The sequence below is a fragment of the Amphibalanus amphitrite genome, unplaced genomic scaffold, assembly GCF_019059575.1.
Source record: "Amphibalanus amphitrite isolate SeventyFive unplaced genomic scaffold, NRLGWU_Aamphi_draft 001790F_arrow, whole genome shotgun sequence".
In the NCBI taxonomy this organism is placed as follows: Eukaryota; Metazoa; Arthropoda; class Thecostraca; order Balanomorpha; family Balanidae; genus Amphibalanus; species Amphibalanus amphitrite.
The window spans coordinates 20,216-41,938 of record NW_024883283.1 but is presented as its reverse complement, the minus strand read 5'-3'; the positions used below and the strand labels follow the sequence as shown (position 1 = coordinate 41,938).

Here is a 21,723-nt window from a genome sequence, read left to right as displayed (position 1 = left end):
GACCGCTTCTATCTTGTTTATGTTTAGCAGAAAAGATCGGAAGTGTATCGAAAGTTGAACCAAAATAAAATTTGACCAATCCATAGTCTGTCTTGTGTCTTGAAGGGACCCCCGCGAAACATTGTCATCTATTGGCTGGCAAACGCTGCGTCGTACGTACACTGGTACCGCTCGCCGGCAGGCGCTCAATAAGTCAGTTCTCGGCAGGTGACCATTGTCTCCCGTTTCCTGTGGCCCGCGGTCACCGCCGTCCGATGTTGGTTCGTCGGGTAACCCCCGGTGTCGCGCTCAATGAGCCACCGCCTAATTAGCGCCCGTTTCCGTCTGGTCCGCCGACAGGTCACGTTGTCCGGTCCGTGCCCGGTGGTCTGTACATATATAACCTGACCGTTTCGCCACGCCGACAGCTCCGAGCTGGATCTGCGTATTACCGAGTCTAAGAGCCGGCGCTCTGTAGCGCGATACTGATAGGTGCGGACGGCGCATCCGCTCGGCCTTTTTACCGTGTTTGAGAGCGGGCGTTGCCTAGAGACCGTCGCTCGATCGGGAAGGGTCAGGAACTTGTCTAAAGACTGTCTGGGTAGGAGGATAAGGATGGATGGTATGCCGCCTCCGTCTTGTTCACTTCAAGCGAGGTCGGCGCGGTTATTTGTGTGTAATGTAATAAAAGTACCGCGGATGTGCATTGTGCGTAATTTTACGTCAATAGACAAGCCTCGTTGACAAGCTTATCAATTATCCATGAAACGAATTAACAGTGGTATTTGCAGAGTCGGAGTGTCCGAAAATTTGTCCAGCAGCTCAGCACACTACAAAGCCTCCCAACACTGTCAGGACAACTGACATCATCAGGACAGAATCATGGTGTGCCTCGGGCCTACTTTCCAGTCGAGGTCCATTGAACGGGTCCCTGAGGCAAACCACTGTTATATATTGCTGAGTGCACCATGTAGATAGTGCTGCGCGGTGTCTGGACAGCCGACCCGAGGCTCTTATCGTCCTGGTAGCAGACAGAAGCCCCATCGGTTATAGTCCACGGACGGGCCGGCCGCCGCTGCTGCCACCTGTCGGTCGGCTCGGGGAGTTTCCGGCGGCGGCCGCCAGAGGCGCTGCGGTCGCCGGCCGCTCCCGGGCAGGTCGGCCGGGTGGGTCCGCGGCCACGCCGCAGCGCCTATCGATTGGCGTCGGCTGGTTGGCCGTCCGTCCGCCAGGCGGCTGGATGATCAATTGTCGCTGGAGCGGTGTTCGGAACAGTGTGTGACCCAGCCTGGGGCGCTGCAACACGCGAGAACGGCTCAGCGCGACCCGGCGACCGACCGACCCAGCTCGGCACAGCTCAGCGCGGCGACCACCAGGTGAGGAGGGGGCGGGGTCGAGGGGTGGGTCGGGTCAGACGGCAGGGTGGTGACCCGCGGCATATTGAACCTAACCAGCGCACCGAAACACAGATTCGGTCACACCTTGACCTAACATGGGTCTCCAGAGGCGCTTTAGATGGCTCCCGCCGGAGGCTCGAGCTTCCAAAGCGGCCCGGCAGCTCACAATGTCCCATCATCCGCTATATCCCGTGCCCAGCTGACGGAGCAAACAGCCGGGAGGGGTGCGGGGGGAGGGGGCTAACCAGCACCCCGGGCGAGGTCGGCACCCGGCCGGCACGTGACCTGTGACATCACATGGTCGAGTCTCGGGCTCTCCGTATGGTTCGGTATTGGCGGCGAGTCTGCCATGCAGCGCGCTCGCTGCGTGCGGGGAGGCTGATTTGGATTGTCCCAAATCGATTGCCAGTGGCGTGTGAGAAGGGCGTGCCTGCCCAAAGGGTGCTGTCAGTGGCCGGTCCAGGGCCGGGGCGAGCGGTTTAACTGACGCGTGTGACCAAGTGACCATCAACTGAATCACATGCTTACTGCTAAATGCCTTTTACCGACAACTTGGCATGGTCCCCACCAAAGCTGACTTGCTATCCAGCCTTTCAGTCACTGTGCCAAATATACGTGTTGATGTGAAGGATCAGACATACCTAATTTTACAGGTATTCTAGCGGGGTGACAACATTTTGTGGTTTTTGTCATCGTCGCTCGAAATAAAATGCTTGTTATTCGTCTTATTCGTGTTACGTACCTTTAGATGGGTAACTTATTGCTTTTTACTACATATTTTATTTTTAATGCTCGCATGTCGCTATAAAAACGCTCTCCTGCGAAGCACTCTATTCGAGCACCGGCGGAGACCTGTCACGACGTCAATTTTATGTCGTTGGCTGCACTTACAAAGTTTGACGGCGACTCGTGCGATCGCTGCGAACAGCGCGGCGCAGTTAGGCGCAGTCGTCTGACCGGCTGAATTTATGGGAAAACTTGCCCGGCCGTGTGAGCGAGCCGGCCGGCAAGTTGCCCGCGCTGCCCGCCCACTGCATGTCCGCGGCTTACCTGCCCGGGAGGCGCGGGGCGTCCCACGTCGGGCGACCCGATATCCACCGGTCGGCCGGACGCAGGGCGCTGGTTGCGGCGGCAAAGACGCGCTGCGGCTCCACGAACCGACTCTCGGTGGAAAGATACCTGCGGCCTACCCATGTCCTCCCGGCGGGGCGAGCTGCGGTCCAATAAGCTCTCGGTGCGTCGTATGTCAAAGGGTGAGACTACTTAGGTGCTGTGGGGATATATCCAATCAACCGAGAGCTTGTGGCCAGGTGATTTGCGCACTGAGTAGTTATGTGCAATATTCGCTGTGATCGGGCCAGACTTGTAAACGACTCTGAGTTGATTCGTGAATCGACTCAGAATCAAACCATTTTTCGATGAGTCGTGAGTTGATTCGAATCACTTCATCGAGGAACTTGATGAGTCATGAGTTGATTCGAATCGATTAAATTTAGCATCATGAGTCATTTGATGAATCGATTCAAAATTTCCGACTCAAACAAAGAATCGACTCAAAAAAAATTTGAGTCGTTTACAAGTCACCATCAACACCCTAATAATCAATGCTAGATCACTCCCTCAGCTTTAGCCATCACTTAACTCCATATTTCAGACTTACAAGAGCCTCAGAGGCTCAGGCACAGGCGCCTAATGAGCCAAAAGCATTTGGCAGTTGGTAGGTACTTAGTCTTACCAAGCCAAGTGCCTGCTACACTACCTAGGTACCTACATTTTACATGTCAGAAGTCAGAATTGACACCTGCGGCCAGGGGGCGTCGAAGTCTAGTTCCTACCAACCTGGCACTCCCATGCCTACGTCACCACGAGGACGCCCGAGGGCATTTACATGTTGAAGATAGGGAAATTGCCATAGTTTAGAGCCGCCTGGAGGGCAACCTTGAGATAGATGATAGTGTAAATGTGTGCTAATATGATCATCAGCATGTTATTTATCCAAATCCAGGGCCAATTAATCGATATCTTGTCACGTTTTCCAGTGGTGATGCAATAACTTTCGTGGTTCTTGGAGCCAATAAGGGTGTTTCATAGTGCGATTCAGCCGCATCAGTGGCGGCGCCACGAATTTTCGCCAGTGGGGGCAAGCTTGAGACTGACCCGACTGTTGTCTGATAACGCCGATCTGCAAAATCCATGAGCACATTGTCCCTAGATGTTGTCATTCAAAATTATTTTGGTTTTAGGTTTCATGCATAGGCGTATTGAGTTTAACCATTAACCCTCGCGGGCCCGGAAAGGGGGGGGGGGGGCATTTTTCGCCTCCCCTGGCGAATATTTGCGATACCTCACGAACGCTTAGGGATAGAAAGACGAAGCTTGCTGTACCTTATCCCCCATTAGTTTGACATCTTTTGAAGCAAAAAAATTGGACCTAGCCTCCTTGATAATGTCTCAGAGCCGATTTTTCTAGACTCCTGCACGGCAAACTTCGTCGTCACGGACGTGAACTTCAACCAGCTGCCAAAAATTGAGTTTTAGAGATAAAGACAAATTACGAGCACGGTTGTGTAGCATTTGACCCAGAAAAAAATACTTAAGTAACTTTGGTGACCTGAGGTCAGAGGTCAGGGCAACGACCCCGAGCTGGGGCTTTAGTTTCTTTTTTTCGCAAATAACTTCAACAAAAATGGTTCTGGAGCTACGGCAGTGGTACCTTCGCATTAGTCTTGTCGAGACGCGTCGAATGACATATATATTGTTTGGAAAAGGTCAAGTTTTATGTTGACCTCATGTGACCTCGAATGACATTTGGTTGATTTTTTACACATGGAAGGTCATTTGTGATGATTTCGTAGCCGCGGATCACGATTCTTGGCCTCTGGCATCCATTTTGCTGTAAGCATTCATTTAGAGCCTCAGTATGGCAAAACATGTTTTAATTATTATGCCTGACTTGAATAGTGAAATAGCCTCTAGCAAGGATACTCTCTTGTGACTTTGACCTCGTAGCAGTCTTGTATCGTAAGCTTAAGCACAAATAGGGGTCCGCTAAGCTTGAAAACATATCAAAACATCTCGGAATTTAGTATACAAGATATAAGAAAAAGTGCAAAGTTTGTGGTCAATTTTGAGCATGATCGTGACCTTGAAGTTGAATGTTATGCACATCATCGGAATCCACGGATTCTCTTCTTTTGTTCAACATCCCTTTTAGCCGATTTTATGCACCATGCCGTCCTCTGGAACACGTACTTTGAGACCACTACATTAATGCCGGTTTTTGCCTTTGACCTTGAATTCTGACCTTGAAAACTGACCTGAGGTCAAAAAGTTTCGGTGCTTTAGAATCTTCTCATAGATACTTTTCGTTTGGTACCATTTTTGTTTCAGTAGCTGCCTTATTAACGGAGTTAAACAGGGGGGGGGGGGGCTACCCCGGGCTGCGGTGGTTAGGATTACCCCCGGGCCGCCCGGCCGAAATAAAACTATAAAACTAGATTGCGAGACACAAACCTGTGAAAACTACTGAAAACGTTATGTTGTTCGTTGAGATGTAAAATGGTGTGTTCCTCAAAACTATAGTCAGTACCTATTTCTCATTTTCCCCGTAGTACGTATATATTTGCGATTCTCTCACATACGATTGATATAGGTACGAGAATAAGCTCCATTAGGGCGACCCACATACAATTCCAGATAACCCGGGATATACATACCTATCACATTTTGTCATACCTCTCTGAGCTCAGTCTCAGTCTAAGGGTTCCCAAAAGAGGGTGATCTCTTCTCTGGCCGACTTTTGATAAACTGCTTCTCAACCTCCTCGAGATTAAGCTCTAGGGCAGCCTTTTGGTGAATGAAAATGAGTAGGAGAATGAGTGGGAGTACGAGATATGCGACAGACGGTCCGAGAACGAACGTTCTGCTGACGCACTTGATACGAGGACCGTCAAAAACAGGCGTACTATTATAACCGCCTATAATGAATGTTGCACCGGTCTTCTGTTCCCATACATCAGCCAAATTTTGTGGGGGCAAAAACATAGTCTTGCCCCCACGGCCTCCTGCCAGTGGGGGCAGTCTGCCCCCACTGCCCCCACGGTGGCGCCGCCCTTGAGCCGCATTATAGACTTTAATGCCATAAACCGCCACGGAACATATGATTTGCAGCTCCCTGGCGTGATAGCTGCCAGTAGGGCTCCGGAGTCGGAGTCATGAAGTCGGTCGGAGTTGACAGTTCTGACCTGAGTCGCCGAGTCGGAGTCAGAGTCGATTTTAAAGCTGGAGTTTGAGTCAGTCACCGAAATTCAATCCCCTCCGCAGACCTTTCAGGGTTCCGTAGTCGGAGTTGTAGTCGGTCGGAGTCGACAGTTCTGACCAGAGTCAGAGTCAGCTAGTCGATTTTGAAAGCCAGAGTCGGAGTCGGAGTCACCAAAAATCCATTGCCTCCGCAGACCTGCTAGGGCTGTGGAGTCGGAGTCGGTCAGAGCCGACATTTGAAATCAAAGTCAGAGTTGATTTTTGAAAGTCTGAGTCAGAGTCCGAGTCATCAAGAAACCCATGGACGATCCGCAGTACCATGCAGTAATGGCGCTGCCGATCGATGCCCTGAATTGCCTAATTTATTAATTGAATGAATAGATGGCAATTAATAAGGTACCTTCTATTATTCATCCCTTGCCACTTGGAGGACTATACTTTCAGTAGAAAAAGACGCATTATTTGTTTGTTTTTTTATTGACAAATATTTTTGAGCAGTTAGTGATACAGACGCAAAACACAATGATAGCACCTCGCTGGTGCAAATTATTGCTAGATAGATGTTGAAATGTGTTGCCATTGAAGAATCCACTGATTTTCCTGGCAGCTCTCTTTTTCAAGTAACTACTGGTCTTGTAAGATCTCTTGATTGCTCACCGTCTGGCGTCTAGTTCCAAGATTTTCTGAAAGCTAATCAAACGTTACCATGGCTGCTCTTGATGGCATGGCGCTTGCTGGTTCTGGGTTCTTAAATCTTAATTGGTGGTTCTTGCGTCTGATCCTGTTGCTTCATGTTCCATCACACATCACATTAAATTTCTAATGGAACAGACACTTTTAGCTTTTATTTCAGATCAGTCGACTTGCATTCTCGGGCCTGCTGGCCCTTTTTATTTTCACGATAGAATCTACCAATTATTGAAAAAGCCTCGGATAAAAAAGCAAGAAAGGTATGTCAAGTTAAAGAATTGCGACGGTCCTAGAAAACCAGAAAAAATATCTCAAAAAGCCCGTCCATCTCACTTCCCTCACTTCATAACAAAACCAACAAAACCACGCAGCAAAACATGCGAAAGAGTCCTTAGCAACGCCTTAGCAACGCATTTGTCTGAAGTGCGCAATATGTGTCACATCTGGAAAATTTAGTAGCTACTTGATTATTCAACTAGAGTTGGACTATATAAGCTAGGCTTTTATATAAAAAATAAGTGTTTGCTTATCGAATTTATAGCAACTGGTTGCCTAACTTCAAAATAATGATTTATTACAGAAAAAGCTTGTTTGCGACATATTTGTAAAGAAACAACGGGAATAGCTTTGAATCGTACGCTATTCTAGTACATTTTTGGTAGAAAACTTCGTCCAACCTTATGTTTTAGGGCCTTGCCTGCGGCTGCCTCCCCTTCTCCCAGTCCCAATTTGGTCCCAATAATCAATCAACAGCATAAGAATTTGGGCGTCTATAGAGTCAAATACGCCCAAACTACCTATAGCCTATAAACTACCTATAGGCTATGCTATAATATAAATAAACTCACCTAGGTCGGTAAATCTGGCGTCACCGTCGCCTTCCCGCCAAGGTAGGCCGTAATGACCAAGGTCACGTATGTCAAACTAGTGACAGCTTCAGATCGCAGTTACCGTGCGATCGTACTAACTTACTGCAAATTTGTGCTAACCTGCTGCAGTGGAAAACAAGTAAGTATTATGTCCGTGAAGTTAGCGTCAGCAACAACAACGAATACAGCGTCGGATTCAGAATCGCTCAAAAAACTCATATTCGGTCAATTGGGGGACGGGGAGCAAGAATATGACCTTTATTTGGCCCTAGCTTTTATCCCTTACCCCTTAATCGGCCCTTAAAGGAAGGGGCGCGTCAAAAGTGCCTCAAGGATTCGTCTGATCGCCAAAATAAGGGTCGCAATCGATTCCCCGGGTTAATATCTAGCCGCAGCCTTGGGTTCCAGATGTGTGCAACTTACCCCTACCCCTTAATCGGCCCTTAAAGGAAGGGGCGCGTCAAAAGTGCCTCAAGGGTTCGTCTGATCGCCAAAATAAGGGTCGCAATCGATTCTTCGGGTCAATATCTAGCCGCAGCCTCGGGTTCCAGATGTGTGCAACTTACCCCTTACCCCTTAATCGGCCCTTAAAGGAAGGGGCGCGTCAAAAGTGCCTCAAGGGGTTAGGGGTAAGTTACACACATCTGGAACCCGTGGCTGCGGCTAGATATTGACCCGAGGAATCGATTGCGACCCTTATTTTTGCGATCAGAGGAACCCTTGAGGCACTTTTGACGCGCCCCTTCCTTTAAGGGCCGATTAAGGGGTAAGGGGTAAGTTGCACACATCTGGAACCCGAGACTGCGGCTAGGTATTGACCCGAAGAATCGATTGCGACCCTTATTTTGGCGATCAGACGAACCCTTGAGGCACTTTTGACGCGCCCCTTCCTCTAAGGGCCCATTAAGGGGTAAGGGGTAAGTTGCTCACATCTGGAACCCGAGGCTGCGGCTAGATATTAACCCAAGGAATCGATTGCGACCCTTATTTATGCGATCAGACGAACCCTTGAGGCCCTTTTGACGCGCCCCTTCCTTTAAGGGCCGATTAAGGGGTAAGGAGTAAGTTGCACACATCTGGAACCCGAGGCTGCGGCTAGATATTGACCCGAGGAATCGATTGCGACCCTTATTTTTGCGATCAGACGAACCCTTGAGGCACTTTTGACGCGCCCCTTCCTTTAATGGCCGATTAAGGGGTAAGGGGTAAGTTGCACACATCTGGAACCCAAGGCTGCGGCTAGATATTGACCCGAAGAATCGATTGCGACCCTTATTTTGGCGATCAGACGAACCCTTAAGGCACTTTTGACGCGCCCCTTCCTTTAAGGGCCGATTAAGGGGTAAGGGGTAAGTTGCACACATCTGGAACCCAAGGCTGCGGCTAGATATTAACCCGGGGAATCGATTGCGACCCTTATTTTGGCGATCAGACGAACCCTTGAGGCACTTTTGACGCGCCCCTTCCTTTAAGGGCCGATTAAGGGGTAAGGGGTAAAAGCTAGGGCCAAATAAAGGTCATATTCTTGCTCCCCGTCCCCCAATTTACCGAATATGAGTTTTTTGAGCGATTCTGAATCCGACGCTGTATTCGTTGTTGTTGCTGACGCTAACTTCACGGACATAATACTAACTTACTATACTTACTTGTTTTCCACTGCAGCAGGTTAGCACAAATTTGCAGTAAGTTAGTACGATCGCACGGTAACTGCGATCTGAAGCTGCCACTAGTTTGACATACGTGACCTTGGTCATTATGGCCTACCTTGGCGGGAAGGCGACGGTGACGCCAGCCAGGGACGCCAGCTTTACCGATACCTTAACTACTTTCAATGAGTCTCAACTCAAGATCATATCTGATTCTGAGGCCTGAGCCACCCATGCAAGGTCATGGTCTCCTCGTTTGCTCCTCGTGGCCCATGGAGTCCCTGCTGATGCTGAATGTGTCACAGGTGGGATTAATCCTATTTTTGAGGTTGTACTGTTTGAATAATTTTATGTGATAAGTAAGAAGTAGTAACATTTGTTTCATTATCATGTAGAAAAAGTTTGATTAAAAAAAACATGAATGCCTCTCGGAACTTGTGCTTTTGAATTTTCAAAAAGACTTTCTAGGTAATAATAAGAGATAGGTTACTATGCTACTCCTTAGTCCTCACTTATATTATAATTGTCTCTCAGAGTTACTTACAAATTTATCTGATATTGCACTGTTGACTGTTGAGTGTTGAAGATAGGTAGGTGTAAGGTAGGTAGGTACCTATGTACCTAGTCCTACTAGGTAGCTGCTTGAATCTTTGGTCAAGGCTACTATGCTGCTTAATACAATTGTGGTATGCGGCATATTCATTTTATCATAGCTTTGAGTCAAATAATCAACAAATGCCTATAGTGAGTCATGGGTTGAATGAAATAAGTTCAATAAAAATGTCGTGTGAGTCATGAGTTGAATTGAATCGATTCATCAAAATGTGAGTCATGAGTTGATTCGAATCATTCCGTTGGCTAGTTGCTCGAGTCATGAGTTGATTCGAATCATTTTATCGAGGAACTTGATGAGTCATGAGTTGATTCGAATCAATTAAATTTAACATCATGAGTCGTTTGATGAATCGATTCAAATTTCCAGACTCAAACAAAGAATCGACTCAAAAAAATTTTGAGTCGTTTACAAGTCTGGATCGGGCCTTATATGCGTTGGTACTAACCACTTGCATGCGTTCCACTATAAGGGTTTGAGCGGCAAAAGCTGCATGTCAGGGACCCTTCTTTAGTCACCTCCATGGGTGTCACATTCCAAAATGTAGAAGATTCAAGCGATTCAATCAATCGCACATTCTGTCAGTATTTCTGAGGGTCCATACACAGTCGATTTCATCAGAGCAGGAGTTCTGTTTCTGATCAGTTCCAGATCCATTACTGAGCCCCCTCTGTCAGTTATGTTCGGGGACCACTCGAACAGTCGTCGGTAGTTCTCGGAATAGCTGGGTGAGTCAGTCAGCTCTCAGCCGTTCATCTCTCAGAAAGACGGTTGTGGTCGGAGTCGGAGTCGCATTGGTCGGACTGGATTTGGCTGAAAACAACCCATTACATTCGCCTTGTCGGAGGATGCCGTTTGTAAGGGCCAAGTAGTTCACCCAACCACCTACACCCACGTGTTTTGTGCATTGACGATTGAAAATAAAAGTTATTGATTATAAACATTGAAATAAATGTCAAGCTCGGAAACTGCTGAAATGACACACATTGCTCCCGTGAAAAGCATCGCTAAGTCGGCTGCTATCCTTCCAATGTCCCTCGAATGTCCCTGACTGTCTGGCCGTTGAGTTCACCGTCTCATAGCACCCATAACCGGCCTTAAACGGACCGGTCTCCTCTCAATGGCCCCAGGATGGACCTCTCCCAGTGCCGGCCTCTCCACAGGAGGGCCCAAACTGCCGTGGTCACCGTCCGTTTGCCGGCCCGGCTGTGCAGGCTGCGGCCTGGCCATGGCCGCCGTACCGCCCCACCCTGCGCCCATGGGGCCGCGGCGACGTTATTGTGTCGTGGATCAGAGTCGCTGCCGGTATATACCGTCTGCCGTTAATCCGGGGAGCGGCGCCCGACCACGGCACGGACGGGGTTCGATCGCCACCGCCAGGCCGTCAGGAGTGACGTCATACCCTCCCCCCTCGGCCGTGCAACACCGGCCAGCGGGGAGTAGGGAGGGGGACGGGGGTAATTAGTGACAGGAACTCGGCGTGTTAGCGATACCGCTGGCCTGCGATGAGGCGTCGTCGTTACAGGCGAGACGGACAGAGAAATGCAGACGGAAATTGCGACCGTGGCCGACCAAATTGAACGTCAGGGAGACGGACTGGTGCTTACTGAAAAAGTAATGTGGAGGATCAAGCGGGTCAGGATAGCTCGCCCCTCAGCGACTTTTTCGCAATTGTCTGTATAGGGAAAAACTGAGTCAGCAAGTTTCCGGACTCCGGACGTTTTCACAGCAAGCTAAATAGATTTAGTTTTTCACCGACTATCGACATTAAGTGGATAAGGTGATCAGAAAGAAAGCTATTAGCTAGCTATCAGTATCTGAGTATTTGCATTTTATCATAGGAAACAATATTTTGAAAATAAGACGTGCAGCCTACCAGTATCAGTAGTATACCAAGCCGAATACATACCCCCCCCCCATTTTGTATCTCCCTCGCCACCGATCTTTTCTCCCCGTTATCATCGATCGTTTCATCGATTATATTTTTCGTTAATGAAAAATCACTGGCCTGATGAGGTACCTACGTTTTTACTCACCGGCTGCTGATGGTCTCACCTATCTGACGGTCGCGGTCGAATGGTCAGAGTTTGGGACTCCTCCCTCGACTTCAGCCACGCGCAATGTCTGACCGGGATGCATCACTACCTATCGAGTGCGGACGATAGACCAGCACCGTCGTAAGCAGAGCCTGGACTTTATACGACTTAATTATAGTTTTATAGGTCGATCGTCCGTATAAGAAGTCTCAAGTGATCAGTAGTTACATGTAATAATGAAATAAAGGCAATAATCACATATCCCTTGGTGCTCACTGCCCTATGAAACTCGAAACTCGTCTATTGCAAATCTGGCTCTGCGACAACTTATCGGCTATTCCAAGCGTATTCTAAGTCCGACATGCATCTGCTCCGTCTGTGAACGTCGAGCCTCTGGTCTAATCTATCCTACGACGCCGTTCCTGGTCGTTCCTACCCGCTGCGGGGGCCAGAACGACTCCGTTTTCCTGACAGGGCGATGTCGGTGGCGCTCATCTCGGGGCGGTCTCGGTAGTTGCTGACTGCAGGGTGGGGACCGGGAGGGGCGGGCAAACGGCTCTACGTGTGATATCGCCCTGGGGGAATGTTAGAGCGGCCCTAAATTACCGAACGGTGTCATTGGGGTCGCGACTGACGCGCGCTGATATGGAAGTGCTCGCCGGCTGTACGAGTCCCAGAATAGTGCTGCCGGTGGCCGCCGACCTATGGATGGCGGTGGTGCCGCAGAGTGCGCGAGTGAAGTGGCCGCAGGCCTCAGCGAGGTCAAGGCCGTCGCTGGACGACTCGGATCCCGTCTCCGGCAACGCAGCTGGTCGCGGAGAGAATATACATATACCTCACCGGACACAGAGCCGGGATCGTGGTGGGTCATATTTGAAACTATAAAAGACTTCGGACGTTTTTTATTAGAAAATTCCTTCCCGCCTTGACTGACCGGGTGAAGCCGTCACCCAGATGAAAAGAATAGATAAAGCGTGTATTATTGGGTACGTTTACGCTCACGCATTGAGCATCTAATAAAGGTTTAGCGCATTCCTCTCCGCTCTTTTGTTCGTTATCTTTAGAAACATTTAAACAGTATCTTACAATTGAAACTCTTTCAAAAATATAAATAATTACAGACTCTTACTCACGGTAGAACGAGCTCCCTTTATTAGCAACATTATCACATACCAATATCTTGCGTCATACAAACAATCACTCCCCGTATCCGGTCGCAGATTGAACACAAAGGGGCCGAGCAGCGCCGCTCCACCGACCCATTCTCCGTCAACATCTCTGGCAATGGAGACCCGTCCGGCCTGGCGCCTCTTTTCATCGAGCTCGCTCGCTACTGCGTCATCAGAGTTCGATCTCGGTCTGTGACACGCAGAAGCCGCCTTATAACCTTGGATCAGCCGCTCGCTTAATTGAACACTGCTCGGCGCTAAAGCGAGCCGGAGAGCTTCAAAGGAGCAGGATGTTTCGCAAGCTCACACGCTACTCTGGTTTCAATATACGCCGTTGGTAACCTACATTTTGCGCTGCACAGTACTGAAACTCACCTAGCTTTTCAATTCTTCGTCTCTACTCGTCCCCTCCCCCCACACCCACCGTCCCCTCTGCCGCCCCCCCCCCCCAGTCGCCCCACACTGCGCCCGGCTGTCGAGAGCCCTGTGCGTCACACTGACCCGTGATTTAATCCCACGGAGCCGCCGCTCCAGCGAGCGCCGCGCGTCTCCCCGCGCCGGGGCGGTCAGCCGGTGAGTCATTGACTCAGAGCGGCGCCGCCAGTGCGTGGTGAGTCATTGGGGGCGGGTGTCTCCGCGCCGCCCCCGCCGCCGCCACCACTCAGCCTCTGATCGATCTCTGGGTTATACGGCGTCAGCGGCGGCCGGCTGTGGTCACTGGACCAGAGGTATTGTAGTCTGATCAGTGGTCACTGGACCAAAGGTTTTGGTGATCAATGATCATAGTGGTCTCGAGTGGCTAGTGGTCGCTGGACCAAGTTGTTAGTGGTCAGGTGCAGTCAATCATTCCTGGTTCGTATCAAACCATCCAGCGGAGCTTCTTTAGTTGTGTCATCTCTCTCTCTCTCTCTCTCTCTCTCTCTCTCTCTCTCTCTCTCTCTCTCTCTCTCTCTCTCTCTCTCTCTCTCTCTCTCTCTCTCTCTCTCTCTCTCTCTCTCTCTCACTCTCTCTCTCTCTCTCTCTCTCTCTCTCTCTCTCTCTCTCTCTCTCTCTCTCTCTCTCTCTCTCTCCCTTTCTCTCTCACTCTTACTCCCACTCACTCTCATTCTCCTAACATCGATGTGTTGCGGCACAGCATGAGTTCAGGCGTAAGCTACTGGCGCCATCTGAGTCTTACAAGGACCTACCAGTGTTGCGGCACAGTATACCTTCAGGCGTAATATACTAACGCCATCTATGAACTATCCAAAGCTCTATCAGGGCGGTGTTTCACGGCACGCCGCTCTTCCATTTCGCGAGCTGACGTCACACTTGTGGCAGTGTTGGAGCAATGGGCTTGTTGACGTCTCCATGGAAACCCAATTTGACACGTTTAGTAGCAGCGTGCTGCTATCATCGCTGAAACACCACCCAGGATCACAATGCAGCTGCCAGCTTTTCTCGGGCGTTTGCTTCTACAACTACCGATGCACTATTGAACTATTAGTGATGTGCGTAGCGACTCTCTGTAGCTTCATTCAGAGGGGTGTTCGATGCATCGATCTTTATCGGACTAGAGCACACTACTCAATAAAGGTTGCGCACACAGCTTAGGTAAAACGGTAGTCATTATACCAGTCCTACATCACCTTACCTCCCCAGTGTTCCAACAACACCTTCCACTGCACTATGTCGGAATTATTGGACCGACAGCGACGTTCGTCCAATACGACGGGAAGGCGCCGCGCCGGTCAGTGTCCGCTGCCGTCACAATTGTGACTCACCAGCGGGCAGCGGCGCCGGCCAGGGCGGTGGTGGGCCACCGGCGTCCGACCGGCTGGCGCCCCCCCCCCCCTCCCCTACCCTGGCGACAGGGGGCAAACCGCGCCCCTTTGTCGCTGCTCCTCAGTCGATCGGCGGCGCCGGCTGCTTTGTCGATAGTCTGTCGACCGTCAGTCGGTCGGAGCCAGGCTGGCAACCGTGCCGCCGGCGCGGCGCGGCGGTAAGAAGCCACGTGGGGCCCGGTCGGCGACCCTGGGGCGGCGGCGGCGGCTGGCCGCGGCCAGTGGCAGTGGGTGGCTGAAAGAAAACGCGTCCGCAGAACAGTTGAACAACTCTTCAGTTCAAGTTCTCTTCACCCCTCCCTCCTCCCCATCACTCCTCCCTCCACACTCCCTCCGCGACCTCCCCGTAGCCAGCCGCCCCTCCGCCCCGTCACCCCGTCAGCCCCTCCAGCCGGGCCGTCACGTGCTCGTGCCCCAGCGGGTCAGTCGGCCGGCAGTGCATTGCCTACAGTCGACTGACGGGCCGCCGCCGGCGGGTGCGGTCTGTGGAATGTGCTGTTTATTGTTGTCCCGACCCATGGTGACGGTCGGCGGGCGGCTGCGAGCTGACGCGGAAGCGTGGAACTAGCACGGTATGTTAGAAAGAGAAAGAAAGAGAGAAAAAGAAGGAGATGGATAGGAGGATACTGGAGAGAGATGGGAGAGAAAGAGAGAGAGAGAGAGAGAGAGAGAGAGAGAGAGAGAGAGAGAGAGAGAGAGAGAGAGAGAGAGAGAGTAAGAAGGAAAGGGAGGGAGAGAAAAAGAAAGAGGCTCGCTGAGCGAATTGCGCGAGGACAATATGTATGGAGAAGATAAAGATGGGGTATCCTGCTTATTTGGTATGACCTGTGATTCACCTCCACAACATTACATTGATCAATGCATCTGATTCTCATATAAAATGCACCTAAATGTTGCAGGAAATGGTATCCTGCATTCTGCTCTAGGTACCTACTCTTTTCAGAGGTGCGTGTTATGATGCGGGGAGAGTTTTCAGCTGTAGGTACATCATGTTGCATGCATAATGTATTAAACAGCCAATTATTATTTTAAATGCATTCGTTGCCTGCAGATATGACAAGGAAAACTTGATCAAAACAATTTAGCTTCAATAGCGCGCTTGTGTGCTGCTTCCGTGTATCCTCTTCACTGCTGGGTAGCATTGTTAATTGCAGTGTGTGGGCTAATCAAGTGTTTATTTTCGCTTCAAATTTATAAAAAGAAAATGATTCATCACATATCTGTCCCTTTGATGTTTATTTGCTGCAATGATGACGTTTCAGTAGTTCAAATGTCGCTGCAGCTGCTCTCCGCTTCAGATGTCACTAAAAGCAATTTGTTTGTCCTACTTATTCCGAAATGAAATCAAGCACTTGTAAGGCAGATTTAATGCATATTTGTTCTGCCTAGCTGTTTCATGTCGTTAACCCCAGACTCTGTTTAAGAGCATCAGTAATTGATATTACTGCCGTTTCTCTAATTTAAGCTACCTATGAAAGCATTGCTTTGAAATACTAATACAGGTAAATAAAAGATATTGACGCGCTGTCACTTTTTGTGCGTAAGCCTACATCTCAAACCAATATCCTTATTATCCCTACTAAAGTCGAGTCATCTTGCATCTCCCGTATAACAATGATGTCTTCCAAGTGGCGACATTTAGCGGGAGCTCTAACAAAGACGTCAGCGGCTGCACAGAACAAAGACGTCAGATGACTCTGACGGACGGACGGACGGACCCCGCCCTTCCCCCACCCCCTCCCCACCCCACCCCTCTCCCCACTGCCCGACCCGCCAACTCGATACAATTGCAGACACGGCTGTTGGTGCGGCGCTGTTTCTTACTGACGTTTTTGTTCCTCCTGTTACCGAACGGCCTGGTAGCTGATGTAGATATATATATATTTTTTTTTATACAGCTGGCTATTCTGCTGGCTGCGGTATCCATCGCTTGTCTCATACACAGGTTATTACCCCGTGACAATCAATAGCAGTGTTAGGCGACAGAGGCAGCCAACACACACAGTGAGGCTGCTGATAAATCCAAGAACTGGTGTGAAACCGGAGAATCCCGGCAAACCTAGCAGCGGTCGATGCTCGAGTTAACGCGAGCTGAACGGAGCACACAGCTCGAGACACGGACCGTTTGCTTGGCCACGACCTTTCTTTGAAGTGACGCCACTCTGGAAATGGCCGCGCTCGACAAACGCGAGTGGACGGCCGCTAAAAGGGCGAGTTCCACCGCCGACGGCAGTTGGACGACCGTCTACCGTTCTGAGAAACACAACTCCGGCCCGAGTCTATTGTCAGACGCGACCAGCACTTATTGTGAGAAGTTCTGGCGTTCAACTGAGAATAGGTATTGTTGAACAGGGCTGGACGTTAAAGATGACTAAGATGTTTTGTCCAAGCGTTTGTGAGCATGACAACTTATTCAGCATTTGTCAAATGGGCGTCGTCTTACCGAACACCACTTGTTAGTTGTTTCATCAGTTCTTGCCAGGGTTACCAGGCATCTTCCACAGCATTCTTTTTAACCACTCCTTCAATATTGCGTCATAATTTCTAAATTGATGCCTGTTCCCCCTGCAGAGCACGGTCTCGCCTGCGACCTCTCTGCTGAGCTGTGCGGGCTCCTCTGAGCGCTGAGCCGGACTCCCGGGCCGCACAGAGGCTCCGTGTGAGCCTCCGGACGGTATCAGCTCTCTGTCCGACCGCCGCCGGATCCCACACGAGGTATGTGCTACGTGAGCGGCCACAGCGGGCGCTGTCTGCCGCCGGCGACCAATATCCCGCGCCGCCCGAGCTACCGAGCGCCGGCTGCCGAGTTATGAGACCCAGCCGCCCGGCCTGGGTCTTCAGAGGCTGCACGGGTCGGGTCTGTTCCCTGTCTTACCTTACACGGGCCGGGGGTGGTCCCGATCCAGCCTTCAACGTGCAGCAGAGATGGTTCTTGTCTCGACCCCGTGGTCTAGAGAGCATATTTTGGTATGCCTTCGCACATACTTTATCCCATGTAATGAATGTTGGATGCATTGATTTTACTCACACATTAGCCATGGTGAGAAGTGATCTAGATAAGTGCAGGTCGCTCAAGAGCACATCTGCGGTAAAGTTCCAGTAGCGCACTCCTGCGAGTGATAGCTCGCGATTCGTGACAAATGCCCTCCACGAATGGTGGCTATATACAAAGGTAGAGCTGTGGATCTGTAATAATCTTCTATCCTTCGTACTCGGCTGAATACTGATTTCCATGATGCTTGATAGATGACATAGGTTTTGAAATCGGTCCGCCTGGCCGTGGATTCCACCAAAGTGAAATACGGCCGACCGAGGAGCGGTATATCAGAAACGGTGATTTACGACCCAATGATAACCCAAAATATGCTCCTTATCTCACAGTAGCTATGAACCTCGATGTTTAATAGCCGCCATGACTCCCCGAAATAATCTCGTTCATAATCGCTAGTCCCACTATAATATAATCCCATATGTATCCCATTTTGTCCCGATGACGTCATTTATCACGTGTGTGTGACGCTCGGCGAACGGTGGGTGTCACGAGATCCGACGGCCTGCTCTCCCAGCAATATTGCTCATCTGACCGACCGGAATAAGACGGACGGACCGGAACGCCGACGGCATTCTCGGCGCACCGAAGGCATGCCCGGCGCACCGGAGGCATTCCCGGCGTGCTGCTGGCTGCGGCTACAGAGGCGCGCTGGAGAGATACGTCTGGTGGAGGACTCCCTGACCTGCAGCTCAGCGCTTCAGGAGAGGAGGGCAAATTGCGTCAAAGAGAGAGAAGTTCTCTGGTGTATGTCACTCAGTTATCGATATTTGAACAAATGTCTCGGTGAGCTACATTTATCATCTTGTCCGTACTAGTCCTACCGACGCTCACTCAACCAGCACATTTCCAATTAAAGTTGACTACTAAATCAGATTACTCCCAGCGTTTCCAGCGTTAAGGTTAAGTGGACCGTGTTGGGCACGGTGTCACTGAACTCATTTCGGCACCGTCTGCCGGGTCGGCGCCGCCTCTGCAGAGGGTCCGTCCGGCACGCGTCCCATTGTGAGCGCGTTCGGCACAGGCCGACCCCGTTCGGTCGTTACCCCGTTTGGAGCGGCTCCATCTGATCCTGATGAATGCGCCGAATCTGGCGCCGGTGCGCCGCTCTGAGCGTGCCATGAATACGGCGCGGCGCAGCTGTCGACGACGGCCTGCGAAATGCACGTCGCCCGCTCGATCCGTTCTAATGGAATGGACCGCGGGTCGTCAGCGTTACATAACGGGCTGGAGCGCCGGGTAAATAGCTCCAGACGGTGGTTGTGCTCTAGATCAGGGCTATTCGTGGACTGGTCCTGCCACAGACAAGCAGATGCGGCCTGGATGAATAAGCATGGCCATCAATGAATGGCAACCCTAGCCGGAGTTTACGAAACAATGAAAGAGCGTCTCTTGCTTATTTTGGTTTGAAGACTTTTTGCAACCACGAGTCATTAGGTTGTAAGCTCATCACACTAATGCCATTTGTTTTTCTCAGAACCAAAGTTATTGATCATGTTGTTCTGGGTCACCAGCCGTCGTGAACGCGAAATTGCGCTTTGTTAAGGAAGCCAGTGTGCTCAATTGCTCATCAGATTATGGTTGTCCTGATCGCATCTCAGCTCAAATCTGCAGAAATTGAGAGTCGATAGACTCTCGAAGGCCGACAGTTTCAAGTGGACGATTCATTTGAGCAGTGAACCCAGCGTCGGCCGTCGGTTGTGCAATCGTGTGAATGGACTTTTTGGAGAGCACTGCAGGCTATACGGTGTCACCTGTACCGGATGGCGAAAGGGTGGGCTAGCACAAAGTCATCGATGCCAACGCTCCAAATCTATTTGCCTTCCAATGAGGGTGCGGAATCAGATAATGTGCTGAGGCACTCAACCTGATGGAAGCCTGTTGCACGGATTTCGGCCATCTCTTTCCACACTCTGAGCGGACAGTTTTGCCTGAAATATCAGCTCATTGCGAAAATACTCCATTATTGCTGGGTAGTTCTGATCACTTTGGAAACCTGGCATTGGGTATCATGTAAAGCATTGAACATAGGCATCAACTATTGACTTATTGCATATTCTACTTTTTAATTCGAGTTTGGTAGAATGCATACGAATCTGAAATTTGATCAACAAGTCATGATTAAAGTCTCTTCTGTTCCACCATGCATAATTATCTGGAATCCTCAGTTCCGCGCTGTAGATGACTGAAACACCTCTACCATATTGCCGCGGGCACTCTATTTCCACTCTGGCCCCCCGGCCGCCCCCCCCCCCCCGCCCCCCCCCCTCACTCGGCTTGGCTCGGGTGGGTCAGACGGTGCCGGGTCATCAGTCGGGACGGCCCCCGCGGGACGCATCCTTTCCCAGCTCCCACCGCCGCCGCCGCCTCCGCGCTAACGGAAATACTATCGAATATACGGAGCTACTGCACAAGCTGGGCGCGGAACCGGCCCACGCCTGCAGATGGATATCAAATGGACGAACTGGGATGGTGCGTCGAGGCACTAACATAAGACGGAAAGCTTAAGATGGGAGTTATTCCGGTGTGTCTAGTATAACAAGTTACGATAAACCAATAAAGTCATGTTCGTTGATGATTGGTCAATCTATTTGCATAGTCATTCCGCGCAAAATCTAAGCTGTTATGAATCATGTATCAATACGTTATCAGTTAAATCCACCGTAGGTCATACGTCAATTAGGGAAATCTACCATGAATCATAGAGTGCTCAAACAAATGGAGCGTGAATCACCTCCCAAACTCCCTAATCCAGCTCAGATGCTATGCCCCATCCATCTAACTCCACTCTCAATCTCACCTAATCCGTACATCCTCCATGAATTGTCGCCCACACACGCCAATTCATTTCGACTTGTTCGTCATTCGCCCTCCACTGGTGTGTCCAGTCCGGTCACGTATTGGTGGCACAGCCCAAAGTCCAACCAGCGCGGTAATTAATCCGGCACTCCGGCCGGTCGATGTCAACATTGATTTATCATAAGCGGGATTGATTCGGCCCGCCGCCGCCGGTGGGGGAGGGGGGGGGGAGGCGGGAGTGAACACCACCTGGCCTGGGGCCGGCTGGGGTCTGCCAGCCGTCTCTGGCTGAGGTGTGGCTATCGTGCCGTTTTAGCTGACTGGAAGTTCTGTTAGCGATATCGGTATCTGGCCCGGTCGGTTCGTGGCCCAGCCCGCCTAGCCGTCGGTCTCCTGGTGCTTCCCTGTTCTGAGGCAAGGCCCGGCACGATATTCCATGTTGCGCTCACTATATGCCCAGAGGACCGCAAGCATATCTACTTTCTGTGGTCACTCGGCGGCCAGCCAGACTGCCCAGCGCCGGGTGACCTTGGCCGTAAGATAACTCTTATCCCGATGCAATGTGCTATTGCCTATTTATTTATTTGTTTAGTTTGAGGTGCATATTTATGTTGATTCTCAACTCCCACACGGTCATAGCAACCAGCCTCTATCGCAAGATTTATCTTCTTGTGGAATGAATAAAATATGCTAAGTCTGAAACTCAATCTGGATCTGGCCGGGTAATATCGTTGGCGGCTAAGCGGTTACCAAGTGCCAGCGGTGGCGTGATAGCGGTCCAAACATCCCGTGATGCAGGGTGGACGGAATCAGAATGAAGCCGACAGATAGGGGCTCGTGACATGGTGCTCAAATGTGATTTTCTTAACAGCAACAGTGCTCGAACGTTTGTTTTGATGTTCCCTTTTGATTTAAGATAAATTCTTAGACGACCTTGTATTTTCCTACCTATTTAACGATTACCTATATAAGTTTTAAAATGTTAATGGAGACGCCAAGTGAAACTGACTTCAACAAAGCACAAACATTATGAAAGTCAAGTCAACTACAGATCGAACTTTGTTCGCCACCTGCCCGCGTTTTCCCACGCCGTCCACTGTGCGACCATCAGTCCCCTCCCAGGCCTGGTATAACGCCTGACGAGTAGACTGTGCCGCAGTGCTCAGTGGGCGGGGCCCCCGCCTCCGCCGGCCGCGGAGGGGCTGCCGCGTCTGGAGGGGCGGGGCTAGTCAGCCATTTTACAGACCGATATGAGGGACCGTCTGCTAACAACGGCAGTCAGCTGGTGGAGGGAAGTCACGTGATTAGGTCCCAGACGCCACCGGGCACCGCGGCGGGCGGCGGGCGGACGGGTGTGATGTGATCACCGAATGCAGGCTGCAGCTGCCCTGTT

At 50.6% G+C, this 21,723-nt stretch overlaps 1 protein-coding gene across 1 annotated transcript in view; it reads left to right on the top strand.

Moving 5' to 3' along the window:
* Positions 1-1,243: 1,243 nt before the first annotated feature.
* The window catches only part of LOC122375175 (protein PRRC2A-like), a gene marked incomplete at its 3' end in the record, with an annotated part of 38,741 nt that continues 18,261 nt past the window's right edge, over positions 1,244-21,723 (top strand). The window contains exon 1 of the mRNA XM_043354416.1: positions 1,244-1,355. The remainder of the gene's footprint in view (positions 1,356-21,723) is intronic.